This window comes from Corticium candelabrum, chromosome 17, assembly GCF_963422355.1.
Source record: "Corticium candelabrum chromosome 17, ooCorCand1.1, whole genome shotgun sequence".
Lineage (NCBI taxonomy): Eukaryota > Metazoa > Porifera > Homoscleromorpha > Homosclerophorida > Plakinidae > Corticium > Corticium candelabrum.
The window spans coordinates 2,079,452-2,100,846 of record NC_085101.1 but is presented as its reverse complement, the minus strand read 5'-3'; the positions used below and the strand labels follow the sequence as shown (position 1 = coordinate 2,100,846).

The window sequence follows — 21,395 nt, the reverse complement described above, 5'->3', positions numbered from 1 at the left end:
GCACAAATTTTAAGTGCATAGGAGTACAACCTGGAGTATATGGCTGGAGAGGGGAATAAGGAAGCAGATATTCTGTCCCGACTGCCAATGGAGGTGAATGTCATAGATCCTAACCAGGAATTGTACAATGTGGATTGCTGTGAGAATCTACCTGTAACAGCAGCAGAAGTAGCACAAGAGACTAAAGAAGATCCAATTTTCAGACGGGCATACCAGTATACACTGTCTGGATGGAACAGGAAAATTCACATGGATCCAAGGTTACAACCCTACTCACAACGGTCAGGTGAACTTAGCGTTGAAGAGAACTGTTTACCGTGGGGAACACGTGTGATAATACCGCAAAAATTGCAGTCAAGTGTTCTAGCAGATCTTCATGAAAACCGCCTGGGTTCAAATCGAATGAAGGCATCAGCAAGATCGTATATCTGGTGGCCGAATTTTGACATGACGTTGGAAGAATTTTGCAAGAAATGTGAAATTTGCGCCTGCTGGTATTCCTCATCCATGGATGTATCCTACAGCACCTTGGAAGAGAGTTCACGCAGATTTCGCGAAGCTGGAAGGTCAACATTATCCTATTATGTTTGACGCATATTCGAAATGGTTGGAGGTGCATGAAATGGGCACTAGTACAACGGCTATTAGGATAATAGAGGTGATAAGGCGAATTTTGATTTTTCACGGCATTCCAAAACGATTGGTGACAGATAATAGTCCACAATTCAGGTCAATAGAATTTCAGGAGTTCATGAAAGGAAATGGTGTCAAACACAAACTCACCCCTCCGTGTCACCCATCCAGTAATGGACAAGCAGAACGAGCAGTACAAATCTTCAAGAGATCTATGGAGGCACCACCTAAAGGACGTAATATTTGACATCAAATATCTATACTGCTGCAGTATTGGCCGATTCCAAATACCTCAACAAGAAAAACGCCAGCCTAATTGCTAATGAAGAGAGTCTTACGAACAAGACTAAGCCTTGTTAAACCTACATTCTGAGGAGGGATTCGAGACAGAAAGGAGAGCCAAACAAAAGCTACATCCAGAAATAGTAAGAAGTTACCTGGAGAATCAGTGGCAGTATGGAACCCAAGACAAAATAGTCGGGGACGGTGGCTCTCTGGAACAGTAGTTCAGAAACTGCGACCGATCAACTATCTTGTAAACGTGACTGGTCAGGCTAGGTATGTTCATGTAGACCATATATTATATCGTGATATCAGAAGTTTTCCACAGGATGTACATCAGGAGCAAGCTTCCAATACTCATGATAGTACAGCGACTATGATTCCACCACAAGCTGGAAACTATTCCGAAGTCAGTGCTGAGAAGACAATCTCATCAGCAGACTCTACTAGGGAAGATTGGGTACCAACTACTTCTAGCCACCCTCAGTTAACAGAAACGCAGTCAGAACAGACTGATAACATGCTGACAAAGAAACGACTGAAAAGTCAACAGAGACAGAAAATCGAAGATATCATACAAGGGACAATAGAAGACCCCCAGAGATATCGAGAGATTTAGTGGAAGGGAGTGTAGTAGGGTAAGGGACTTGGGACTACCCCTAGTACTCATTAGCATACTAATAGAATATGACACTATATAGTACTGTGGCATGTGGGTAGCCAGTCTTGTATAGTCTAGTGTAGTATTGAGTAGAAACTGTAAGCGAGCTGCAATAGAACCAATATATAGTCGGTAACGATACAACACTCAACTTGTAGTCTTAGTAGCCAGACCCCTTTCTGCCGCGTCATACTTCCGCGCGAAAATGGCACAAATAGCGTAGAGTGAGACGAATACTCTGTGTCTTAGCACATTATGGAGGTTTCAAGATGAGCAAAACGTTTAGATTTGGAACTCCGTTGCTGCATGTACACAGCAATCACCTGGCGATAGACCTACGACGTCTCTTATATGTCCTCCGCTTTCTAGATATGACTATTGTAAAGCCATAGAAAAAAAACGCAGGCAGCTTGGCTTCTGTCCGTGGCACAAATGACCTAACGCGAGCTATTTCACCAATGCACGTTGGTGACACGCATTGGCTTCCTTCGACAGAGTGTATCGTATAAATGCGGGCTGAAATACTGAGATGGCACCGGCTGGCGCGGCGCGGCTCGGCTCGCTATGCGTGCTCGTGTATTTAGGTATTAGTCATTCAGACCCGTAACTACCACTTAGATTTTACCGAGGCAAGTTTTTATATCAATTAGGCAATAACTTTTGCCTCAAACTAGAAACTAGAGGCTATTAGAACTGTATTACGACAACTAGCTGTCCCAATCTATTTTTAATAAGAGCCAAACGAAAGACACAGTTGACCTTTTGTATTCAGTAGAATTCATTACAGCCTCAGGCGGGACACAGAATGTACAGTTTCAGAGAGATCACTGGAATCGCCGGAAAATGAGCCGATGAGAAGAATCTACAGCCACGTATCCCAAAGAGGACTGTGCAATTCTGCAGTAAAAGTTTCTTACCCAAGACGCTGCAAAATAGATAGTAGCGTCTTCTTCCTTTTCTTTGACGATGCCTCTAGTTTCAAGCAGCCATAGCCCACAGCTGTATGTTTCTCGAGTCAAGTGGGATGCAATTAAGTGTTGAACACCTACTATGAACGTGCGAATGAGAAGTACGAGACAGTTCACGCGTACTGCACGCGGTTACAAATTTGAAAACAACATGATGAGAGAAAAATTCTTCTGTTCGGCAACCACCTGCAGAATTTCAGATCTCCGATCTCTCCTTATATGACTGCATAATCCTAACCGAAATATATTTAAGCAAAGCATTGCAACGCCACACCCATTCCCTTGAATCAACTGCATCGGGGCGTGTTTAGTACCCGTATGTCACACGAGCGTACCTTTGATTGCTGATTAGCAAGGAAGACCGATACCTGTGCACTTCTCAAGGTAAGGATTGTGAGAAATATGGTGTCAAGTTGTGATGTATAAACTAAAGCCAACTGGGAACCCAAACGTATACATGCAGTTATTGACTCTGTCAATACAATCGTGGAGCTTCCTCAAAAGGAGACCCTTCTTAGATTAGTTGCTATATTATGTCTTGCTGCATTTCGGGTGCACTAAGAGCATTTGTCGTAGTAATGAAGCAAAGGATTACGAGGACTATGAGCATGCGTAAAGGTACAGAGTTTAGAGCGGCTGCGTGGGCTATAGCTGGAGAGTATAAAATACAGATCTCCACAGTTTTGGCGTAGTCGGCAGGATGGCAACAAGAGTCGGCAGAGTGCCGAATCAGTTTGTTCTTGACTAAAAACGCAACGTTGCGGCTGAATTCGAATTGTGGCTCGAGGACGTGAATGATTACGTGGCGATTTGCAAAATTGTACAACCAGCAGAGAAGAAGAGTTTGTTTCTCAATTTATAGGGATTGAGCCTAAGGCGAGTGCTCAAAGGTTTCGTAGTGGGAGCCCCAGGTGGAAAATCAGAAGAGTACGTTGCGCTGACTGACGCCATTCTAACGCACTTTAGACCTTCTACCAACACTACATCGAAAAAACAACCGATTTCGACAGATGAAACAAGAAGGACACCAAACATTCACAGGATTTGTGGTCCGTCTTCGGTCCAAGGTGGCGTTGTGCCATTTTTCTTCAACAGCTGTAGACACAGTGGTCAATGGGCAAGTACTTGATCAATTGATTGCTGGTCTGACAAGCCCTGATATAAGACGAGAACTGCTAAAAGAAGCGAAGCTCACTCTGGCAGGGGACGTCTCAAAGGCAGTGGCACTTGAAACCTCTATAACAGACAATTCCCTTTATGAACGGCCACATCTGGGCACGACGGGAGCGTCTTCAGGTGCTGTGAACAAAATAAGCCGACAGAATCCAACAGGCAGAGGTAATATCGTGAAATGCAAATATTGTGGTCACCAACACACCAAAGAGAGACAGCACTGCCCTGCAGCGGATACGCGTTGTTCTTATTGCAAAAAGATGGGGCAGTTTGCTGCTGTGTGCCTCCAGCGGAAGACGACTCATTGCGCACAAGTCGTAACAGATAAATTTCCCAGCGGTGACCCGCAGGAGGAGACTAATCGTGTATATGACACGGTTTATGTTGCAGGAGAACCACAACAAGCAGAGGCATTCAGGAACACGTTGAGGTAAATGACAAGACGTGTACAGGTCTACTGGACACCGGCGCAACGCGCACACTGATAACAGCTGACATCGTCACAGAACCCGACCGATCACCACTGTGCTCAAAGCGAATGACGGGCGTCCGGTGACCACACTGGGAGTGGTTGATGTCACCATCAAAGCAGGTACAAAGATTTGCACCTGTATTGACTTTGTAGTGGCAGTGGGTCAAACGATCCTTTTTGGCCAATATGTCATCCGTCAATTGCAGTTTCCGTCCATCAGCGAGGCTAACATGATAAAGGTCAACCCAATAGGCATCACTGTGGACCCACAGGTGGCTCCAGTCGCCCTTCCACCGAGACGGCATGCTTTCAGTCTACGGAATTAGACTAAAACAGAGCTAGAGCGGCTTCAGCTAGCGGATGTGATCGAACCTGTGAGACAGGCTACTAGTTAGTTATCATCATTGGTACCAGTTCTGAAGGCCAATGGAACCCTACGCTTATGTGTAGACTATTGGAAGCTCAATAAAGCAATTGTACGGGAACGACATATGCTGTCCACTCTAGATGAGATTACAGCAAGATGGGAGGGAGCTAAGGCGTTCTCTGTGTTAGATGCCGAGTTGGGTTTCACCAAGTACCGCTTAACTTAGAGTCTAGGCACTACACGGCATTCACAACACATCAAGATCTGTACAGATTCAAGAAACTACTCTTTGGTGTCGCATGCGCATAGGAGATCTTTCAAAGAGTAGTAGACGATATTCCACAGGGACTAGATGGCGTCATCGTCTACATTGATGTTATCCTTGTCTTTCGGAAAGGTTCAACAGGAATACGACATACGGATGCAAAGAGTGATGCAACGGTTAAAGGATGTAAACTTGAAACTCAACTGGGCAAAGTGTCAAAATTAAAAATTACGTGTGAAATACCTGGACCATTTGCTAACAGATGATGGACTACTGCCAGACGCTGATAAAATTCGAGCAATTCAGGATATGCCTTGCTCAAAGTCAACAACAGACGTAAGGCGTTTTCTAGGAATGGCCGCCTATCTTGGACAATTTATCCATCACTTATCTCAAGTGACAGCCCCGCTCCGACAGCTGGCCAAAGCAAACCAACTAGGTTGCACCAAGGAGTTAGAATCAGCTTTTAGTATTGCAAAAGAAGGAGTCACAGCAGCATTTCAAAAGCTAGCTTACTTCCGACCTTCTCCTGCAGTCTGCAGCGCAATTAGCTGTGATGCTTCACCGCTGGGACTAGGTGCGATGTTATGGCAACAGAGCGATCGCGAGCAATGTCTGCCAGTGGCGGCAGCAAGTCGATCCTTAAACAGGACTGAATCCCGGTACTCTCAGTTAGAACGAGAAATGCTATCAGTGGTTTCCGATATTACAAGGTTTCGTTAATATATGCTCGGGCGGCCTGTACAAGTTTTCACTGACCACAAGCCACTGGTAGACATAATACACAAGTCATTTGACAACATACTCTCACGGTTACAACGGTGGCTTGTATGAAGGATGCCTTATCAATTCTCGCTCACCTATAAGCCCGAATGTCAGTTAGTCTGTGCAGACACATTGTCTCGAGCGCCACTCCCGGAGCAAGACACAAGAACAGAAGAGTCTCGATCCGTAGGGAAACATGCTAATATGGTATTGGAGGAAGCTCCGGTTGGTATCGCTGAGATCCAAAGCGCATTAGATGAGGATGTTCTGATAAAGGCCATTAAGAAGAGAGTAATCATGAATGCTTGGAGAGATCGCAGTGCTCCTAAGAAACCATATTATTTGGTGCGGAAACAACTAGCAGATTTAGAAGGCGTTCTGTTGTTGGGCAACCGTTATGTCATTTCGGAAGCGTTACGACGGCAGATACTGCGATTAGCACACGAGGAACATTCATGTCTAGACGCTTATCAGAAAGCGCTTCGCAAACGAGTTTGGTGGACAGGTCTTACAAAGGATACAAATATGTTTGGAGTACAATGTAAAATTTTCTGAAGGAGGCGACCTATCTCCGACCAGAACTTGCAACCATGACGGTTAGAAGCATTATGGAACAAACTGACAGTAGACCTGGTTTCCATAGAAGGTCATAATCTCTTGTCCATAATCGACTATGGGTCTCGTTACCGAGAGGTGCTTCCCCTACGCTTGACCACAGCCACGGGAATAATAGAAAAGCTCATGGAGGTCTTTGCCAGGGTTGGATTGCTATCTATGCTGGAGTCAGATAAAGGCCCACAGTTTGTGGCTACAGAAATGGAACAATTTCTAGAGAAACTAGGCATCCAGCACGTCAAAGCCAGGCCGTGATATCCTCAATCAAACGGCCTGGTAGAACGGCAGCACCGTATCTTATGGGAGCGATTACGGGGACTACGACCTTCTATTCCGTTTGCCGGCCGATTTGCAACAGGTTCTAATGAACATAAGGAACTCAACAAATAGAATGTTGGAATTCACGCCAGGGTAGGCTTGTTTGGTCGAATTCTCAACACTCTAGCGCCATCATATAGCCCTCCGGTTATCGTAAACAAGGCACATCAGATTCGGGCAAAAGCATTAATGGCAGAAGACCATGTTGCCAAAAGAGAAGTCCACCCTCTCCCTGAGTTGACAACCGGCACAGTAGTAGTCTTACAGGACAGATGTTCGAATCCAAGCAAACGATGGCGAGTTGTTGAGCAATACGGGCAACAAATAGGAGTGTCTCGTGAGAGGCGTATCTTACTAATAAATCGAAGACATGTAAGAGAATTCCATGCCTCAATGAGCACAGCTGAACTGCATGTACCGGCAACAGCATCACAAGCAGTTATCTTTGAGCCATCTACAAGGAGAAATATACACATTACAGACACCGCGTCTCTTTCAGCAACACTATCACAAGCTTCAGCTTCTACACCGTCGATGCCTCAGCTATCTACAACTCGCACTTAATTAATTCCTAGAAGGGACTTCCAGTCGACCACTGGCCAAATCATAGACACCTACAAACTGTGAGAAAGGAAGTAGCAAGACGGATTCAGCGTGAGCACAGCCAGCATCATGCTCTATCTACAAGGAAGGAATATTAACTAACTCCGGACGACAAGTAAAGTTACCAGACAAAACCAAAGATGCGGATGTTTTATTGACATGGTTTATGTTGGGATGCGGTATCTGTTGCGTTGGGTTACATTAATCGTTGTAGAACTAGAGGTATTGTAGTAATGCAGTAAAGACTACTAGGACTTGAGCATGTGTAGAGCGACAGAGTTTAGAGCGGTTGCGCGGGCTGTAGCTAGAGAGTATAAAATACAGATCTCCGCACTTGGTATGGTTAAAGCTAAAGTTACTTCCAGAGACTTTGTGCTACATACGGAGAATCGTCTGAACAACTCGTTAGCTCATTCTTTGCTTCTGTAGTTGGCTGGACGGTAACCTTTCTGCAGGAAAATAGTAGGCCTTGTATGTACCTTTCTTTCAACAAGTTTAAGTATTTGATCAGAGTTCTCTTTTAGGGTTACATAGAAAATGTACAATGGTTATGCTTTTCTAACACCATATTTTGCTATTGCAATCAAACACAAATTTATTAGCAAAATCGTTTGGCAGTTAACAATAGAGAAATTAATAATTTTGTATTCAAAAAGTTCTTTTATATATTTAAAAACAAGCTACGCTACTAGTTACATTATTTAATAATATAATATAATTTAATATAATCGTGTTTCTATCTATACTGTGTAATGGCAGTGCTCAACCGAAATAACGAGGTCCAGTGATCGAAGGCGTTCGCGCGCGAAGGTTCCTTCGTATGGATGAGCGCATTCTAAAATGTTAGAAGACGATCGCCGCCCGGACCCATGGTCTGCAAAGCACAAAACACCGATTCTTTCAAATGTTACAGGACGAAGCCATAGATCAGCAAAGCAGCACGACGTTTCTACAACGGAAACGCAATAGAGTCAATTTCCTACAACATGATTGCGTCATTAAGGCTCACGTGATCTGGTCGTGCGCTAAAGAAGCAATTCTGGAAGCCAGTCCTTTAATTTTTAATTTTTGAAGCGTTCTAATCGTTTGGTTTTGCGCTGAGATAATGTCAAGAGATACGCAGTCTTGTCGAGTAATGATTTAAGAGCCGAGCCTAAGCAATGCGCTCATCCGGCGTGGCTGTATGCCTTTTTAGAGCTACCTAGGTGGCCAAAGGAGTAGTCATCGCTAACTACAGTAAACGAAAGAATTTTACTCAGTCCGCCTAGAATGAACGCTTATATAACTTCCGGCCTGTGTAAATAGTAAAGCCAACGCGCTGCACGAAATGCATTAATTCTTCATTCTGCTGACGGTAAAACAACCAAGTGCATTTATGCACACGTTGTGCGGATTTGTTTACTGTTTACATATCAAGTTGCATGGCGACTCATTCAAACTGTCCGCGTTTAGCTATAGAACAAAGTTCTCGCATCCAAAACTACGTAGTAGATGCATGCATACCTTGTTTCTCTTCCGCAGATAAAGACAAGTACTGCGACGGCAAGCATCACTATTGTGAGGCTTACGAGCAATTGAACTGCCATCAGAGTAATGTAGAATCACCGACGGACGCAAAATAGATATCAGAAGACCACCGTATGCAGAAAAGAAGCGAGCTCTCCAAGTATGGCTATACTTGCGTTTTCACGGTCACTGTTGACGATTAACATTGCGCATGTGCATCACATTCAAATAAAACAGAGGCACCTGCATCGAGATTCTAGATAAACTTTGACGTTTACATATAGAGCGAATACTCAACTCTAACATCTAGAGACTATGTTTTATCAACCCTATGTAGAAATCACAGCCATCTTCTTCATCAGATCACAAGGTTTATGATTATTGTTATGACTGCAGTAGCTATATAAATAGACCCGGGTGGTAAAGCCATTAGGCAGATAGACCAAGAAGTAATAGAAGCCTTGGCTAGATTATGCGCATAATATATATATATATATATATATATATATATATATATATATATATATATATATATATATATATATATGTAGTTAGCCGTTGTGCTAAAACTTTGATTGTACGTATAGCAAACTCGTCGACCCACACTCTGTTCGGAACTAAACGTCCTCGGAGACTTTCGTGACTCGCTGCATGTGACTTGGTAGCTGCGTATTGCAGAGAGAGTTTGCGGGTGGCGACGCCTCATGGCTAATCGCGTGCAATCGCTAGCGAGCCAGCACGAGTTCGAATGACTCGTAATAACTCAACCTGGGAGTCACCAACAGCCACGCCAGACGACGTGCAGTGCATGTTACTGAAACGTGCAGTGCATGTTACTAAATCGTGTGAGGCCAGCTCGTACTGTTGTGTCGACTGTACACTGCTAAAACAAAAGTGTTTTACAAACACCAAATTGCGTATAGAGATGCTGTCGCTAGACTGACACTTGCGAGCGTGCAGGAAAGCACCACAATCTGGTGTACAACTGTTACACCATCTCATGGTGCTTAGCTAAAACAACCTTCGTTTAGTGTTACCCAAACACCAGAAAGGTGTTTAGCTTATTCTTGTGTAGGCTGCTATTAGCGCCATTTTCTAAGGCGGTCTGGAGTCCGTGGCTACTTGTGGTTCTGGCACGTGCACATTAGAAAAGATTTTAACACCATTGCTTGTACATTAAAACCAAAAATACTTAGCAACGCACTAAACAAGAAAGCAAAACACAATTCGTCAAACAAAGTTACTAGCTCATTGCAATCCTGTTAAAAATAAGATATTGCTAGAGTAACATTTCCTGAGGTACATCCAAGTAACATGACCTCCAGGCAGCAGTAAAATGTTACTAATGATTGTTGAGATTTTGTGTTGAACACATAAATTACCGCAATTAATAGCGATGGACAGCACATACTGTTGCTGCACAAAATTTCAAAACATAATGATAGGCTCCGATGCCAAAAATATCTGCCTCGGCTAGGCTGGATCGCTACATACAACCAAGTATTGAGTAAGTTGTGGAATCTTTTCTACTGTGGACTCTGGATCATCATTTTCCTAGGAGAATACACAAAAGCATAAGTTATCCATATCGTCACATTAAATATCTTCAATATAGCATAACATTACTGCATACTTCACAGAGTTCATCTACTTAAGAAATCTACCTATGTTTGTGTGTGTGTGTGTGTGTGTGTGTGTGTGTGTGTGTGTGTGTGTGTGTGTGTGTGTGTGTGTGTGTGTGTGTGTGTGTGTGTGTGTATGGTGCTATAGCTCAATTGCTTATAGAGTCATCCTATGGAGTGAGTACATCCGAGAAAGTTCAAGTCACAGTGATGACGAGCTATGGCATAATTTCCTTAATTAACTAATTAAACAAAAAACTCACAAAATTACTTCTCTCAACTCAGGAGTATAAATGAATACCTGCTCTTTGACTGGGGCCGTAAGCAGCCATCAGATGTCATCAGCTACTAGGGTCCAGGTAAGACTTTGGGTGCTCACAAAACAGACTGTGACAGTTGGCTTCACAAGCTGGTGCTCCTGTGAGTACCTGGCCCGGCTCCAGGAGATTCCTAGAGCAGGCCCCGAGTTCTCCTAAGTAGCGCACAGGGGCCCAGCTGTTAGCTGAGCAGAGTGACCAAAAATCGGCAGCTCCTGATGTTTGTGGCGTGTGTGTATGTGTGGTGTGTCTGTCTATGTCTGTCTGTCTGTCTGTCTGTCTGTCTGCCTGCCTGCGTGCGTGCGCTCGCGCGTGTGTGTGTGTCTGGCCAATCCATACACATTGTACAATTGAGCACGAAGCAACTCATTTTACAATTTGCTGCACACATTGCCAGTAATGCACTTCTGATAATGCTTACAATCACACGAAGGGGTAAAGCCACTTGAAAGTTCAAATAAGAACTAAGATGTAAATTACAATTTGGTAATTAAAATCTACATAGCAGAGATTCATATTGTAAGTGTATAAACGTGCATAAGACTGTGTAAAGATGTCACAGAAACTTAAATTAAAGTGTCTGCATGTTACAAAACACAGATTTGCGACTGCTGTAGAAAATTTCTTACCGAACTATACTTGATAACAGCATCTATTCCTGGTAACTGACGTTTGCTGGACAATAATATCAGCATCACCTTCATCGAGACAAGCCTGAAGGCATCTAGAAACAGCATATTGCATAGATAGTAAAGCATATTCCATGACGCAAGCATCGATACGAATTACCTTCCACGTTCATATTTGAGAAATCATATGCATACTTTCTGACCAAGTCATATATTCTTTTCCCACCTGCCTTCAGCTCTAGTTGTCCTTGATTGAGTATTCTATAACATGTTTCAGACCACTTCCCAAAAAGTGTCAACAAGAAATTTGATTGGTCATTTCCATCTGCCTTAATACGACTAAATTCACATCCAAGCTAAAAAAACACATCAAAATATTAACTTGTGCAAGATGTGACACACATGCAGAACGAACACACACACACACACAAGAATCACATAGACGCCAGGAAAAAATTACATGTTCAACATTGGCCAAAAATGGACATTGATCTAGTATGGTTGTGGCAATGTGTGGCTCAGACAATATCCACCTTCTTCATTGTGGGTATGTTAAGTTCATCAGTTGTTCAACAAAAACACTGTTTGGGTTTCTCTTTGACCATTCAACTTTTAAGGACTTCACATGCCGTTCATACAACCACTCATCCTCTCCATCCTGCACCTGAGGAAGAGTGTCCCATTGAAAACTTTGCTTGCGTCTTTCCTTCATTAGTTCAGAAGCTGAAGAGCAAACAGTAGCAAGACTGACAACTTTAGCAGGTGCTGCAGGCATGCGATAATTTTTGAATCTTTCTTTCAACCGCATCACAATTTGACTCTGTATATTCAAAACATTCTCTTAATTAAATCTAGTATAAGATTAGTAAACTAGATAACCTTACATAACCATTTCCAAGTGGAGACTTCAGAAAAGGATACTTGTCCACGATACAGCGTCCAACATAACTATATTCTTCTGATGTTGGATACTTTTTGAAAGCAAACATAGCCCTAGCAATTACAGTGATAAATGCTGCAGTTGTTCGAACAGTCATTGCGTGTTCTTTGAGAGCAGCTTCTACTTCAGGTGAGAAGTTGCTGGGAATGATGATTCAAGTGTAGAAGTTCTAGCACTACCACCGCTACAAGGTCTAGTGGTGGCTGCAGAATTCATTGAAGACTCCAGAAGCAAATCATCAGGTGATGAAAAACGTTCGCAATTCACTGCAGATGGAAGCTGCTCCAGAGCATTGTCGATATGTAACAGTGACTGCTTGTACAGAGAACAATCAAATATGACAATAATTAATAAAACAAATTGTGGCAATACTTAATCTAAAACTTTAGGTTACATATATCACCAAAGGCACTAAAGATATTTACTAAATATCTCTAATCTAACTGCTAGTAAAAGTGCACAGTCTAATACCACTACACGCAATTGCAGACTTTCCAATAACTAGCTAATATTGTAAGCTTAAAAAGCACAGTCCCGCTAGCGCATGTGCATTTCATACACTTACAAAAAGGAGACTTTTTCAAACAGTAGTAATTGCAATAACTTCAAGGCTCTAATTTGCACTGAAAGCAAAGCTTACAGAAGTATTCCTAGTGTCTGAATTAAAATAATCAAAATGTTGAGTGTGTAGCTGCAATGCGCAGACCGCAGTGTCACAGTTTTACTGGCTGAAGTTTCAAGTTGTACAAAATTGAGGTTGCAACAATGCAGCCTTACTCCACAAGTACATAGCGCTTCAAGCCAGATCAGAGTTTCTTGCTTTGTGCATGTGATCTTGAAAGAGCATGTCTCATTGGGAAACTAGCATCTAGAATCTACTCTAATTAGTCATGGCTTTTGTAAAGCAACAATAGCTGTACATGTCAATCAACGCCTAACTAGACAGACTTTCTGCAGTTTTGTCCATAAAACTTTGCGCATGCGCAATCTATGAACACCACTAAGAATGGCTTACAGGCGATTGAAGTTGATGTTCTCGACAGAAAACTTAATTGTTACGTGCATAAATACAATTTAAAACCTACCTCACTTGAGGCGATTACCTCACTTGAGATCGCCTCAAGTGCACATGTCAAAATGAGAACATCCCCGAAAAAATTTTGTTATATATCTTTTAGGTATTGCACACCAAATTAATTAAATTGACCTGTAGCCCACACATCATTGCCATATAGACAAGTCTTAATTAATTATAGCAAGTAATACACCACAACAGCTGAGTACAGTCTGATATACCATTCACTAAAACAATTTCTCACAACAAACGGCAGTGTATAGTCTGATGTACCTTTGACCAATACAATAAATATAACTTACTATTCTAGAGGCAAACAAACTAGGAAACTGTTTCGGGTCAGCTGAACCACCCAACCTAGTTTGAATAAATGAGGCACTCACCACAAACAGCAGTGTAAAGTCTGATGTACCATTGACTAATACAATAAATATAACTGACTATTCTAGAGGCAAACAAACCAGGACACTGTTTCGGTCAGCTGAACCACCCAACCTAGTTTGGATAAGTGAGACACTCACCACAAACAGCAGTGTTTAGTCTGACTGACTGTTGAAGGTATTTTAGGACACTAGTCAGGGGAAGCCACTCCCCACAAACAGCAGTGTACAGTCTTGCCTGGCTTGGTGGCTGTGGCAAAATTCTTATTTTAGTCATTGGAAGAAGTTCATCGCCGTCTGCCAAGTCGAACCAGCTCAGCTGTCGACCCAACTCAGAGTTGCCGCAATGCCGCCGTCAGCAACGATCTGTATGGGCTTTCTGTGCTCCCCAAAACACAGCAGCAACTTCTTCTCCATAATCCCACGTGCCTCTGATTCTGCGTAAACGAGCATACTCGACCGACATCCAAACAGGTGTAAAGATTTACCAACAACATTTCACTTGCGACAAGAGACAGAGAACTTTCTGTAGCGCACGCTAGCAAGATTTATGGCTTCGCGTGACACATCTCAATGTGAACATGACTTTAGTTTCGCTGATCGGTGGTAGCGTACTGACTCCCTTATCTGTGATAGCGAAGACTGAGTGTCAAAACGAAGCTGGCTGCTTGAGGACTGGGGCTTGTTTGTTCGTGATACGAACTAGAAGAGATTTCGATTGCAGACATCCTGGATGAAGGTACACGAAATGTGCGTGCGTGCGTGCGTGCGTGCGTGCATGCATGCATGTGTGTGTGTGTGTGTGTGTGTGTGTGTGTGTGTGTGTGTGTGTGTGTGTGTTTGTGTGTGTAGTTTTATAAAAGGATTAATTGGCTACGCGTGCATCACTAGAGAATACTTGTGTGTTTGTTTAAATATTAAGTTTAAATATTGTACCATATAATTGTACTATGGCAATGGAGTGGTACATGGGAAGGTGGGTTAATTGATTAGTTCATAGCTGTAGACATACAATAGCAATAGCGTATCTTTAGATAGCTATTCTAAATATGCCCACTGTCATACCCAAAACTTTCCCAAGCTAGTTATCTTACAGGTCCCAGTCCCAAAACATGTCACTACCATACAGTTACAGGAAATTCCCAACAGCTATCAATTAAAGTCCAGGTGAAATCTACTATGTAGTCTACATGCATACAGTATGCACACGGTATGCTCGTAATCTCAGATTCTGCTACAGCTTGTAGCACTCCAGTGTCATTGGTGCCAGTATTAGCCATCAACTATATCCGGGATTGATGTCACACCCCAACTTTTGTTGCTTAAATGTTTTGTTCTATAAATGTGGCCACCTAATTCTAACTGCCTAAGAAGTGTCTTTTTCTAATTCCAATTTGTTATGTAATTGTCGTACTTTCAATTACAACGCATGACACATGTGTTCACAAGATTCAAGAAGAGACTGTTTCATTACTCATAAAAATGAGGTGAATTTCACACCTCGTGGAGTAACCAGGTTACAGTAGCAGTGCTTCTGTGTTAAGTAACAACTTTATCTTAGCAGGATGCTACAAACAGTGTACAAAGGCTACAAACTATAATCAGTCTCTGATTATTGCAGTATTGGAAAACTTTACAAAACATTTGCCAAGTAACTACTTCTTTCTAGCAGAATCGGTTCTGCAGGTATGGAAGTGACGTCGTTAATCACTGTCACTATTGGTTACATTGTCACTGATTCTACAGACCTCACATTCTTTGTCCTCATCTGGCTGCTCAGGAAACTGTAAAGTTTGCTCTTTATTAGTGCATATGCTGTCATAATGACAACCAGTGTGTGCTGCTATTTCAATATGACCATTGTTGTGCAACAGAGACAGCTGTGGCAGTTGTGATGTGTCCGGTACTTGAGGACTGTAGGATGGCTTGAAACATAGCCACCTGATTTGTCTAGTTGTGGGATGGGGAGAGCACACATACACAGGCATTTGGTAGCTGTCACTCGCTGCCTGAATTTCAATCTGTGTTCCCCACATTCCTAGTTTATGAATGGATTTTTGGTGTTTTTGAAAGTTGTTTTTTCAGAAGGAATGTAGAATTGTTGGTATCTGTCACGGTTAAGCACTATGACACCTGCAAGAAATTCCCTAAGCTGGTGGTGAAGGATATCTGTTCCAAAGAGTTGTTTTGACATAGCTCTGAAGAGGCAGTTGCCATCTCATTTTACTGCTGATCGTTGTCTGCCCTCAGAAGCTAGAAATCTGTCAATGTGAATCGTCCACATTCCTAGCTTCTTTTTAATTAATTGGACTTTGAATGGCTCTCTCTGATATACGTACTACTGTTCCAGGCATGGCAGTATGTTCTTGTTCAGAACACCCTAGTATAGGCACATGTACAACAATGACTTCTTGGTATTCTTATAGTGTGTTAATTACCTCGTTGATTTTGTCATGTTGTATGCTCTGTTGTGGACTTTGTTGTGGTGCCTGTCCAATTGAAATAACAAAATGAGTAGTACGTATAAATAATACGTCATGACAGAATTAATACTCTAAATGAACTAGTTTTGAATTTCGTGAATTTTGCCAGGACTGGTGAATTTTCCAAGTTAATAACTTGTTGAAGTTGTTATCGACAACTTACAGACAGTCAACATCAAACATACTAGTATACTGAATGTGTTAAAACCATGGAGTTGTTTGTGCATAGGTCACGGCTGTTTTGCGCATGCTACAATCTAACCTAGAGTGCTAACCTAGAGTTTCTATTTTATGTTGGTCCATATTTTGGCTAACACTGTAACCATTATGGCAGGCTGCAAATAGTTGAATGTTACTGTAAATGCTTGAGCAGTGTTTTCTGCCGTTGCCCTTGTTACTGTGAGGTCCCGGGGCACGGCCGTTGCAATAGAATTGCAGAGCTTTTCTATGTTGTCTCCCTGTATAGTATAATTTATTGTTGAATAAGCAAATTTTATAAATTGAGATGCTTAAAATAGTCTGCAGCACTTGTGAATGTGGTTGCCTATGAATGAGCCTCCATGGTAGGCTTGTTTTTCAATGCCTATGTCAGGTAGTGTCTTATCTAAAGCACAGACACTAGGGCCATCATGAAAAGGAAAGGAGTCCAATCCGAGGGCTTCTTCTTGATCCTTGTGCAATGGCATGTAACATTAGCCATGTGTCATTACCATAGTAATTAATTAATAAATAGCTTGGTGCGAATTACAACTACAAATCAAAATTGTAACAACTCACTAGTTGATCTGCCTGTGCTGTTAGCTGTTTGGCTTGATTGTATATTTGTATTACAGCTGGTGGTGTTGACTCTGTGTTGGTGCTTCCAGTGAGATTTATCCAGTTGGCAATTTCAAAGAGTCTCTGTGCTTCCAACTTATTCTTTCGCGCTTCCTTTTGTAACTTCTGTGCTTCTCGTACTCTTGATGTGTTGTTTAAAAGAAGATGCAGTTGCATGTCCTATGTGGGTTGCAGTTGCATGTCCCATGTGGGTTAGAGCCCTCTCACTTTCTTCGATGACTCTTTGATTGTCTACTTTATGGGCTGCTCATTCTAGTTGATCGTAAAGTTTAGCAAAGACTCCTAGACTGATATGTAGTGCTGGAACGGCTACCTGCAATGGTTACAATTATTACAATGATAAGGCTTATGATAGTGCTTTTGCTCTTACATGGTGGATTGGAGCAGCTAGTAGGTGGGGCCTAATAACATTGTTATAGAATTTTGCTCTTTTCATGTTGCTCCCTGATTCTGTAAATTTTCTGAAGTCTGTAATGAGCTGATCAAGACTCCTTTGTTGTGATGGTGTTCTTTCTGTAGCTGGTTTTGCCATTTGTGAACTGTTGATTAGACACCATAAGCAACAGTGACGACCTATGGTAGGGAGGAGGTAAATGCTTTAAGCGCTATGAGAGCCATGTAATGACATAATACTGCTACATACCTGAAGGTCCAGATAACCCATACATGTTGCAGAGAAATTCATAATCTCCAAAAAAGAAACAGTCTGACTTTCTTTGCTCTAACCAAGAAAAGAACATTTGTAAGAGGATTACATTACTTTTGTGTTTATTTGTTTACTTCCAGTCAGTTGTTGTTAGTTTCTGTAGCTGCTATTGGTATCTTCCTATAGCTATGTTAAGGATAACTACTGTATCAGCAGCTTCAAAGCATGTAATGACAAAGGTGTTCTTCACTGAGTTGACTGATGCAACATTTGCTATCTGCACAGCTAGCTTGAAAGTCCTCCCACCCTTGTCTCCACCAAGCTTAATCCACAATTCATCAGCAGGAATGGCATTGTCATGCCACACTAATGCATCAGCTCTGCAGAAGAAAACAGTATTTATGATAAGTTTTTGAGTAAGGTCTAAATCACACACAATTAAAACTGGTCGAGAAGTGAGTGGACTACAGATTTGAGTGAAGATATGTAAATACATTGGGCAGGTCGAAGCTCTTCACTACCGCCTGGTAGTTTGAAGGTAAACACAACTTCTTCAGCTTCTAAGTCTTGCAACAACCAATGTAGCATGAGCTGTCGTTACTTTTTTCACTGGCAAGAGACACACCCCACTTTGATAGCCATCTGCAATGTATGGTAATTTCTATTAGAAGACTAGCTAAACATTGACTAAATAAATTAATTAGTTACCGTTCTTAGAGCTCTCAACTTGTTCCAAGGAATTGAAAGGTCTGCTTTTAAGGCCAGGCCCTCTGTGGCTGAGACTCTGTACTGTATTTCCTTGAAGCCAGCTTCCTTTAGTAGCTCTTGTCTTTCTCTTGCCAAACGCTTGGCCTCATGAAAAAGTTGCCTGTTTACTGCTTCCTGCCCTCCACTGATGGCTTCACGAACATGTGCAATTTGCCTAGTTCTACTCCTCACGGTTGCTTCAGAAGATGCAGTAGCTGACATGAGTGGCTTTGGCACACGAAAGTATGTCAATGGCTATAACGAGAAAACCAAACTCCACTTCATATTAGCATTTTATGGGTTGTCTAATTGGTACGTCTTACTTACCCTTCCACCAGTTTTCAAAGATACAAAATCCTCCGAGGCTTGCTGACATGTAGAGTTCACCATTCTTTGGATGACATTGCTTGCTACTCTTTTTTCTGTTGTGTCAGGTATTTGATCTAAGGGCTTCTGCAACACACCTTGTAGTGTTCGTTGTATGGGTGTTGCATTAATCTGGGTGCTTTGTTCACAGCTTAACTGGTGCTTCTTGAGTTGGTCTAATCGTACATATTCTGAGCAACTGGATTGAGTGCATTTGACTCGAAGCGAAGCTAGTGACATTAAGGTATTTTGATGGACACTGTATAGCGTCTGTACTTGAGATTGATCTTTGGCACAGAGGACAGACAACATCAGCTGATGATTTAATGGCTTGAACAGCACGCTGTGCACAACATAGTTGTTTACAAGGTAATTCCACAGGTGCATTGATGACTTGTTTACATATTGGACAAAGAAACAACTCTATTGTGAGAGGGGGAGCTGGCTGGATGAACTCAGAGGGCAAGAGAGACTGAGTTGAGACATCCGAACAGAATGATGGAGGAGCTGTCTGCTTTATGTTGTCAATTACATTCTGAAGTGACGGCATTGTGTCACTAGCGGCTGCAGTTCTTTTCTTCTATGATTTTTTGGAAGGACGTCCTCCTTTTCATTGCTCCTTGCAGCTCAAGCAGATTGGACAGTCTTCTGAGTGAGCTTGCCATTTTGGTGATTATGCAACATTCAGCAGCGCTCCTTGGCTTTTTTCACACTTTGACATTGCAAGGTAACAACCAATACAGAAGTCAGTTGGGTGAACAAATGGGTCATTGTTTTCCAAATGTCAGTTGCTGTACGCTTGTGATAGTCGCCTAGAATACTCAGAGCAGGCATAAGGACGGTCATCACGTCCAAACCTAATGCCACATACACGACATAGATGTCTATGGCAGGCCTGATGTTCATTCATTATGTAACACACAAAGTTACTAGTACAGTAGTACTGAGACTCTTTGAATTTATTGAAAAATTTCTTGTTATATAACTGAACTGAGTTACACCTTAACAAGACAGTACATGGTTCGTGAGAAAGGTAGAGGTATAATAGAATAGTTTAGTCATGATTCACATAGAATCAGCTATTGTTGCAAACTTATGCTTATTTGTATTTTTTGGAATGCTGTTTCAGAGTTCAAAGTGTATCTTGCGGATGTTGCCTCTTCGTTTGGTTTTCCTGAGGAATGAGAAAGAGGTCTCTAATTGTCCGGACTCCACTTTCGTTGTTTCCTGCCAAACAGCTGCTGAGTGTATACATACTATCCGTCTTCTGCAGGATGCGTGGGTAGATAACGACTTGGGAATTGTTCTCCTTGCTGCGTTGTGTTTCCCTCATTGTACCTGATCACAACAGCTTGTGCATGTGTCACAGTATGTAAACAGTCTGCAAGCTTACCTCAGCAACACGAGCTCTCGCTGTATCAATGTATCGCCCGGCCGATGTAGAAGACACCATCTCCGCGCTGCTGACTTGCTGCCGTGATTCAGAGGTTCATCAGTGGTCTGCAAACTTTTTCGCTATTATATATGTGTGTTCTACGGTTTCTCCGTTAGTTTTCCTTCCTGAAGCGATGAAAACAATGACGCATAAGTAGTAGAACACGACATCACTTACCAGAGGAAGTGGGTGTTGCTTTGCCAGTTGTCGACTTTGTTGGTTGTGAACAGCTAACGGTACAACAACGAGTCCTTACTGAATGCTATAAGTTATTTCGTTCTTGCAGTTGGTTTTAGTCTTTATTTCGGGAAAAGCCGGAGAATGCGAATATTGAAGAAAATACTAGACACGGTAAAACCTAGTCTTGTGCAAGCTAACTTGAAGAAGATTTTGTTGTAAGCCGAAGAAATAGGAGTTAGAGTACTCATAAATTGTGTGCAGTATTTTGAGAGATACATAAGTAGAGAAAAGCGTAGAGATAGACGAACCAGCTCACCGGAAAAGGAGGTATGCAACTAAGTTTATGGTGCACGTGACTGGTCACGTGGAAACGAAGCTGCGCATGCAAAACGGCGTGAGGTGTTGTGTTAGGCTTTATAAGACAAAACACATGCAAAACAAAGTGGGTTTGTGAGACATTCTTAGTAGTCAGTGAGGATCGTACCTGTGGTAATAGCTGCCGATATTGATATCATGCCTCTAGGATTGAACAAGGCATTTCATATCGAAGTCCTTGTATAGCAGTCACAGGCAATGTCAGTTTTGCCAAATTAAATTGATTGTGGAAAGAGTTAGGCTTCAGATTGCTAAATGTATTTGCTTGCGAAATGAATTGATTTACAGTGTATATATATACATATACATATACATATATATATATATATATATATATATATATATATATATATATATATGTATGTATATATATATATATATATATATATATATATATATATATATATATATATATATAATACTAGCATAGTAATACTGTAGTAGTAGCTGTACTACTCTGGCGGAACGGAATATGGCTACCTTATTTGGAACGCTCAACTGTCAGGTCACTGTAGCAGAGCAGTAAAACTAAACAGTGATAATTTGGGAACTATGTAAGAATTCTTTGTCACTAACCATTCTCAATGTGGAATTTCTATTCTTAATTATGTCTGACTAAGGAAACACAATTTCAGTGGTTTGAGACGCTGCGTAATGCACGTATTTTATATACAATTATTATGTTTATGCAACAAGTTTTCTCTTACTATTGATCATTGTGCTGACACAGGTTTG

The 21,395-nt window shown here is 41.8% G+C and overlaps 2 long non-coding RNA genes across 2 annotated transcripts; one reads left to right on the top strand and one right to left on the bottom strand.

Annotated features, from left to right (window-relative positions):
- Positions 1-9,817: 9,817 nt before the first annotated feature.
- On the bottom strand, positions 9,818-11,544 carry LOC134193299 (uncharacterized). The gene is made up of 3 exons (XR_009972050.1): positions 11,357-11,544; positions 11,197-11,291; positions 9,818-10,182 (listed from the first exon to the last, which is right to left on the bottom strand). It is a non-coding gene; the product is annotated as an uncharacterized LOC134193299 (long non-coding RNA).
- A 2,642-nt stretch (positions 11,545-14,186) lies between these two features.
- On the top strand, positions 14,187-19,701 carry LOC134193283 (uncharacterized). The gene is made up of 3 exons (XR_009972043.1): positions 14,187-14,330; positions 18,822-18,914; positions 18,969-19,701. It is a non-coding gene; the product is annotated as an uncharacterized LOC134193283 (long non-coding RNA).
- Positions 19,702-21,395: the final 1,694 nt, after the last annotated feature.